The sequence below is a fragment of the Coregonus lavaretus genome, assembly GCF_964263955.1.
Source record: "Coregonus lavaretus genome assembly, contig: HAP1_SCAFFOLD_343, whole genome shotgun sequence".
In the NCBI taxonomy this organism is placed as follows: domain Eukaryota; kingdom Metazoa; phylum Chordata; class Actinopteri; order Salmoniformes; family Salmonidae; genus Coregonus; species Coregonus lavaretus.
Genome location: NW_028157704.1, coordinates 335024 through 341023, shown reverse-complemented (window position 1 = coordinate 341023; position 6000 = coordinate 335024).

Below are 6000 nucleotides of genomic sequence, written 5' to 3'. Positions count from 1 at the left end.
ATTCATACATACCCTTTGACTTATTCCACATTTTTTGTTTTATTACAGCCTGAATTCAAAATGGATTAAATAGATTTTTTTCTCTCACCCATCCACACACAATACCCCAGAATGACAAAGTGAAAACATGTTTTAGAATATTTTGCAAATGTATTGAAAATGAAATACAGAAATATCTCATTTACATAAGTATTCACAACCCTGAATCAATACATGTTAGAATCACCTTTGGCAGCGAGTACAGCTGTTAGTCTTTCTGGGTAAGTCTCTAAGAGCTTTCCACACCTGGATTGTACAATATTTGCACATTATTATTTTTAAAATTCTTCAAGCTCTGTCAAGTTGGTTGTTGATCATTGCTTAGCCGATTTAAGTCAAAACTGTAACTAGGCCACTCAGGAACATTCAATGTCGTCTTGGTAAGCAACTCCATTTAGATTTGGCCTTGTGTTTTAGATTATTGTCCTGCTGAAAGGTGAATTTGTCTCCCAGTGTCTATTGGAAAGCAGACCAAACCAGATTTTTTCCGTTTATTTTTATCAACAAAAAAAAACTCCCTAATCTTTGCAGATGACAAGCATACCCATAACATGATGCAGCCACCACTATGCTTGAAAATATGAAGAGTGGTACTCAGTGATGTGTTGTGTTGGATTTTTGCCCCAAGCATAATGCTTTGTATTTAGGGCATAAAGTTACATTTCTTTGCCAAACGTTTTGCAGTTTTATTTTAATGCCTTATTGCAAACAGGATGCATGTTTTGGCTTCCTTCTTTTCACTCTGTAATTTAGGTTAGTATTGTGGAGTAACTACAATGTTGTTGATCCATCCTCAGTTTTCTCCTATCACAGCCATTATATTCTGTAACTGTTTTAAAGTCACCATTGGCCTGATGGTGAAATCCCTGAGCGGTTTCCTTCCTCTCCGGCAGTTGAGTTAGGAAGGACGTCTGTATCTTTGTAGTGACTTGGTTTATTGATACACCATCCAAAGTGTAATTAATAACTTCACCATGCTCAAAGGGATATTCAATGTCTGCTTGTCTGTGTACCCATCTACCAATAGGTGCCCTTCTTTGTGAGGCATTGGAAACCCTCCCTGGTCTTTGTGGTTGAATCTGTGTTTGAAATTCACTGCTTGACTGAGCGATCTTACAGATAATTGGATGTGTGGGGTATAAAGATGAGGTAGTCATTCAAAAATCATGTTAAAAACTATTATCGCACACAGAGTGAGTCCATGCAACTTATTATGTAACTTGTTAAGCACATTTTTACTCCTGAACTTATTTAGGCTTGCCATAACAAAGGGGTTGAATACTTATTGACTCAAGACGTTTCAGCTTTTCATTTTTAATTCATATATATAAAAACATCATTCCACTTTTACATTATGGGGTGTTGTGTGTAGGCCAGTGACACAACATCTCAATTTAATCAATTTTACATTCAAGCTGTAACACAACAAAATGTGTAAAAAGTCACTCACACATTCATTCACTCACTCACTCACACACTGACATGGTACTGACCGTTCTCCATCTGCTCCTTGGCCTCCTCCTCTGACAGCCTCAGTCTCCCTACAGCTGTACCCTGTAGAGGCAGCTGACTCTGCCCGTGTCGACCACAACTGGACGGGCGCACTACAACACACACACACACACATCATCATCATCATAATCATCAACTATAGAGCTGTGCCTCGCCTGTAATACACACACACACTGCACACACACAAATTACACACACCCAGGATGGCTGTTCCTGTCTGCTGTCTGCTGGTCATCCTGTACCTGGTAGCAGTATCCATGGGAACCCTGGGTCCAGGGCTGGCTGTAGGGGGGAGAGAGAGGGAGAGGCGGGTAGGAAGGGAGAGAGAGGGGGAGGGAGAGAGGGGGGGGGGGGAGAGACGGTAAGGGGGAACTGATTGTTGAACACTTGGGATAAATGTTGCTCAAGTTGTAAGCTAAGATACAGCTGTATTCACAGGGCTGTGTCCCTCGTCTGGGCCAAGCCATCAGACATCAGGGCCCTGATCAAAAGCAGAAAAGTGCAATTTGGAGCGCAGAACTCACACTGGCCTGGCTGCCATTTGGGTCCCCCCAGCTGAGGGGGGAGAGGGGGGTCTGAGCTGGGGGGGGCCTGGTCCTTACTCCATGGCCCCAGCCCCCTCTCCACATCCTGGGGTACAGCAGGGCCCTCTGGAGGCCTCCTCCACCTGGAAGAGTGGGGGGAAAGGTAAGAGTGGGGAGAGAGAGAAGGGGAAAGAGAGAGGAGGGTGAAAGGAAGGGGGGGGGGGGGGTGAAAGAGAGAGAGGGGGGGGGGCATTAATGGAAACACAATTGACAAAAATATTTAGATTTTTACACATGCACGCCCGAACACACTCACCTCTTGTCAGTTGGTTTTGGCGCCTGATCACTCCTGTAAGGGGATGCAACGTAGGCACTGGTAAAGCGAGACATGGCTAGCTAACAGCCAAGTCTTCAACCATACAGGACTTCTGTCTGAGAAAACACAGTAGTTGGAGAACAGTTAGACACGGGCTAATGTATGTAGCTGACCAAACCATTAGAATTCAGGTAGCTAACTCACTCGAAGTGGTTAGCACACCTAGCTAGATACCTAGCTAACTTGACAAGCCCGCTAGCTAGACAATTTGTGGTTGAATTGCTAGCTGTTTTCTTGATACTTAGTTACTTCAAGTAATTAAGCTGTTCAACGCGTGATGTAAATGGTACATTTCACATACAAGTACAACTTCAAAATTACATTGAACGTTTTCAAAGCTTAGCTAGCTAATGTTTTCAAAGCTTTGCTAGCTAACTGTTAGCTATGTTAGCTAGCTAGCATACCTAGCCGCGTTAGATTCGGCCGTTTGTTCGTTTGAATGTTGTGTGTTGCGGGCGGCGGGAAATCATAAGTTTAGGCCAAAGATTTAACTAAATATCCATAACAAAATCTATATTTCATCAATGTGAATGCAGCAGAGACGTATAAGGGAAGAAAATAAGACAAAAACAATGCTCACCTCTCCTCCAACTGACAACAAGCACTAAAACTAAATTCAGGGAAACAATCACTAGATGGCACCGTTGAGCCACACCCACACACACACACACATATATATATATATATATACACTAGTAATAAATATGCCATGATGCACTCAAATCATACAGTAGCTGCAATCCAAACCACAACCAATTGTCCTACATATTTTAATTAAACCAGGCTGATGCCATAGGCTCCATCATACACCCGCTGTACACAACACACCCCAAGACACATTCAAAACACATGTTTTTGCTTCAGACAACAGAAATACAGAGACATACCAGTCTGTCTGTCAGACAGTTAGACTCTTGGCTTTACAGAGATAGTATCTTTAGGTTTGAGAAGAAGGTAGGCTATCTAAGGCCAGTCTGTCTGTCAGACAGTTAGACTCTTGGCTTTACAGAGATTGTATCTTTAGTTTTGAGAAGAGCAATGAGCCCATTCAAAATGGTAATTGAACCCAAGGAATTAAATGAAGGCCAATTAGGTTTCCATAAGCTCGTTGAGATAACGTGTGAATTTCAGCCAAGCTTTCCTTTTTTGACCGTATAGGTTAAACTCTCCAAAGGGTACAACAGAGAAACTGCTTGAAACACCGCACTGAGAAGAACATGAGCTGTAAGCCTATTGTTCTTTATAGTCAACTGTTCTGTCTGTGCCAGGCAGTTCACCTCATTCACTCCCAATACCCTACGCTTCCAAAGTTCTGCTCTGCAATCTACAGAAAGCTATTGGCGATGTTCATATTTTGAATGTATGCAGTGTTTTGGGGCAATTGATTTACTGTGAGTGTGTGTGTGTCCGTGTGCGCGCCGTCTGGACTTCCCTAAGGAGTCTCTGTGTGTGTGTGTGTGTGTCCGTGTGCGCGCCGTCTGGACTTCCCTAAGGAGTCTCTGTGTGTGTGTGTGTGTGTCCGTGTGCGCGCCGTCTGGACTTCCCTAAGGAGTCTCTGTGTGTGTGTGTGTGTCCGTGTGCGCGCCGTCTGGACTTCCCTAAGGAGTCTCTGTGTGTGTGTGTGTGTCCGTGTGCGCGCCGTCTGGACTTCCCTAAGGAGTCTCTGTGTGTGTGTGTGTGTGTGTCCGTGTGCGCGCCGTCTGGACTTCCCTAAGGAGTCTCTGTGTGTGTGTGTGTGTCCGTGTGCGCGCCGTCTGGACTTCCCTAAGGAGTCTCTGTGTGTGTGTGTGTGTCCGTGTGCGCGCCGTCTGGACTTCCCTAAGGAGTCTCTGTGTGTGTGTGTGTGTGTGTGTGTGTGTGAAGCCACAACCAGACTGGCAAGTGGGTGACACACAGGTCAGACAAGGTCACAGCAGAGGGGTGTGATGAGGAGGAGGGGGAGGAGGTCTGGTTTTGCTTTATGACTGTATCCCAAATTGCACCCTATTTCCTATATAGTGCACTACTTTTGACAGGGCTCTTGTTAACAGTACTGCACTATATAGGGAAGAGGGTGCTATTTGGGATACGGTCATAGAGCAAAACCAGACCTCCTCCCCCTCCTCCTCATCACCCCCCCCCCACACACACACCCACACCCCTCTGCTGTGACCTTGTCTGACCTTGCCTAGAGGTTGTTGCCCAAAAAGTGTAGTGTGATCTGAATCTGTGTGACAGGTACTCAGACTCTCCTTTAAATACAGAAAACACTCTCTTTCTCTCTCCCCCCCTCACACTCCCTCATGTAAATGTATGCAAAGCCAAACGCGTGCACTAGGATCGTCACAGCATGCTGAAAAACACTACACTACACAACACTTCTCTCTCTCTCTCTCTCTCTCTCTCTCTCTCTCTCTCTCTCTCTCTCTCTCTCTCTCTCTCTCTCTCTCTCTCTCTCTCTCTCTCTCTCTCTCTCTCTCACTCTCTCTCTCTCTCTCTCTCTCTAGTTTGACTTAATTGTTATTCTGCTTATGCAAGGCCCAGCTTCTTTCTTCACCTCGTTGTCAGCCTTTCCAAGATAATTATTATTGGTTCAGATGGTGAGGAAACATTAATATGTACAAAAAGGAAACCTACCAAAGGCCCAAAATAAAGACTCAAAACTAAACCAAAGGCTCATGGCCACAAAAGAAAACCAGCAGCCTCACAGCTTTTCCACCTGGGACACTAACTGACCATCACCTTAATTGGCAACACCTGATGTGCTTATCAAGGCTTAGCTCAGCATCTAGACCTGGTTGGTGCTGCCACCTGGGGGATGGGGTGTGGAAGTGTATCCTGGTAGAACGTTTCCTAACTGTGCGCTAACACTGAACTACCCCCCATATCATAACACTATGCACCTGCCATCCTAATCGTACACCATCAGATCTGTGTTTCACACACATACTCCGAGCCATGTAGTAAATACACTAATTAAAATCAAAGTGGACATCAGATTGTGGAATGAGAACAGTTGTTTTCAGAAGCATATAGACTAACAGGCGGGTAACACCTAGTGGGTAACACCACCGCCTGCAGCAGCACAGTATCCACCACCCAGCATGAGAACCAATCCAGACACCACTACAGTATCCACTACCCAGCATGAGAACCAATCCAGACACCACTACAGTAGACACCACCCAGCATGAGAACCAATCCAGACACCACTACAGTAGACACCACCCAGCATGAGAACCAATCCAGACACCACTACAGTATCCACCACCCAGCATGAGAACCAATCCAGACACCACTACAGTATCCACCACCCAGCATGAGAACCAATCCAGACACCACTACAGTATCCACCACCCAGCATGAGAACCAATCCAGACACCACTACAGTATCCACCACCCAGCATGAGAACCAATCCAGACACCACTACAGTAGACACCACCCAGCATGAGAACCAATCCAGACACCACTACAGTATCCACTACCCAGCATGAGAACCAAACCAGACACCATTACAGTATCCACCACCCAGCATGAGAACCAATCCAGACACCACTACAGTAGACACC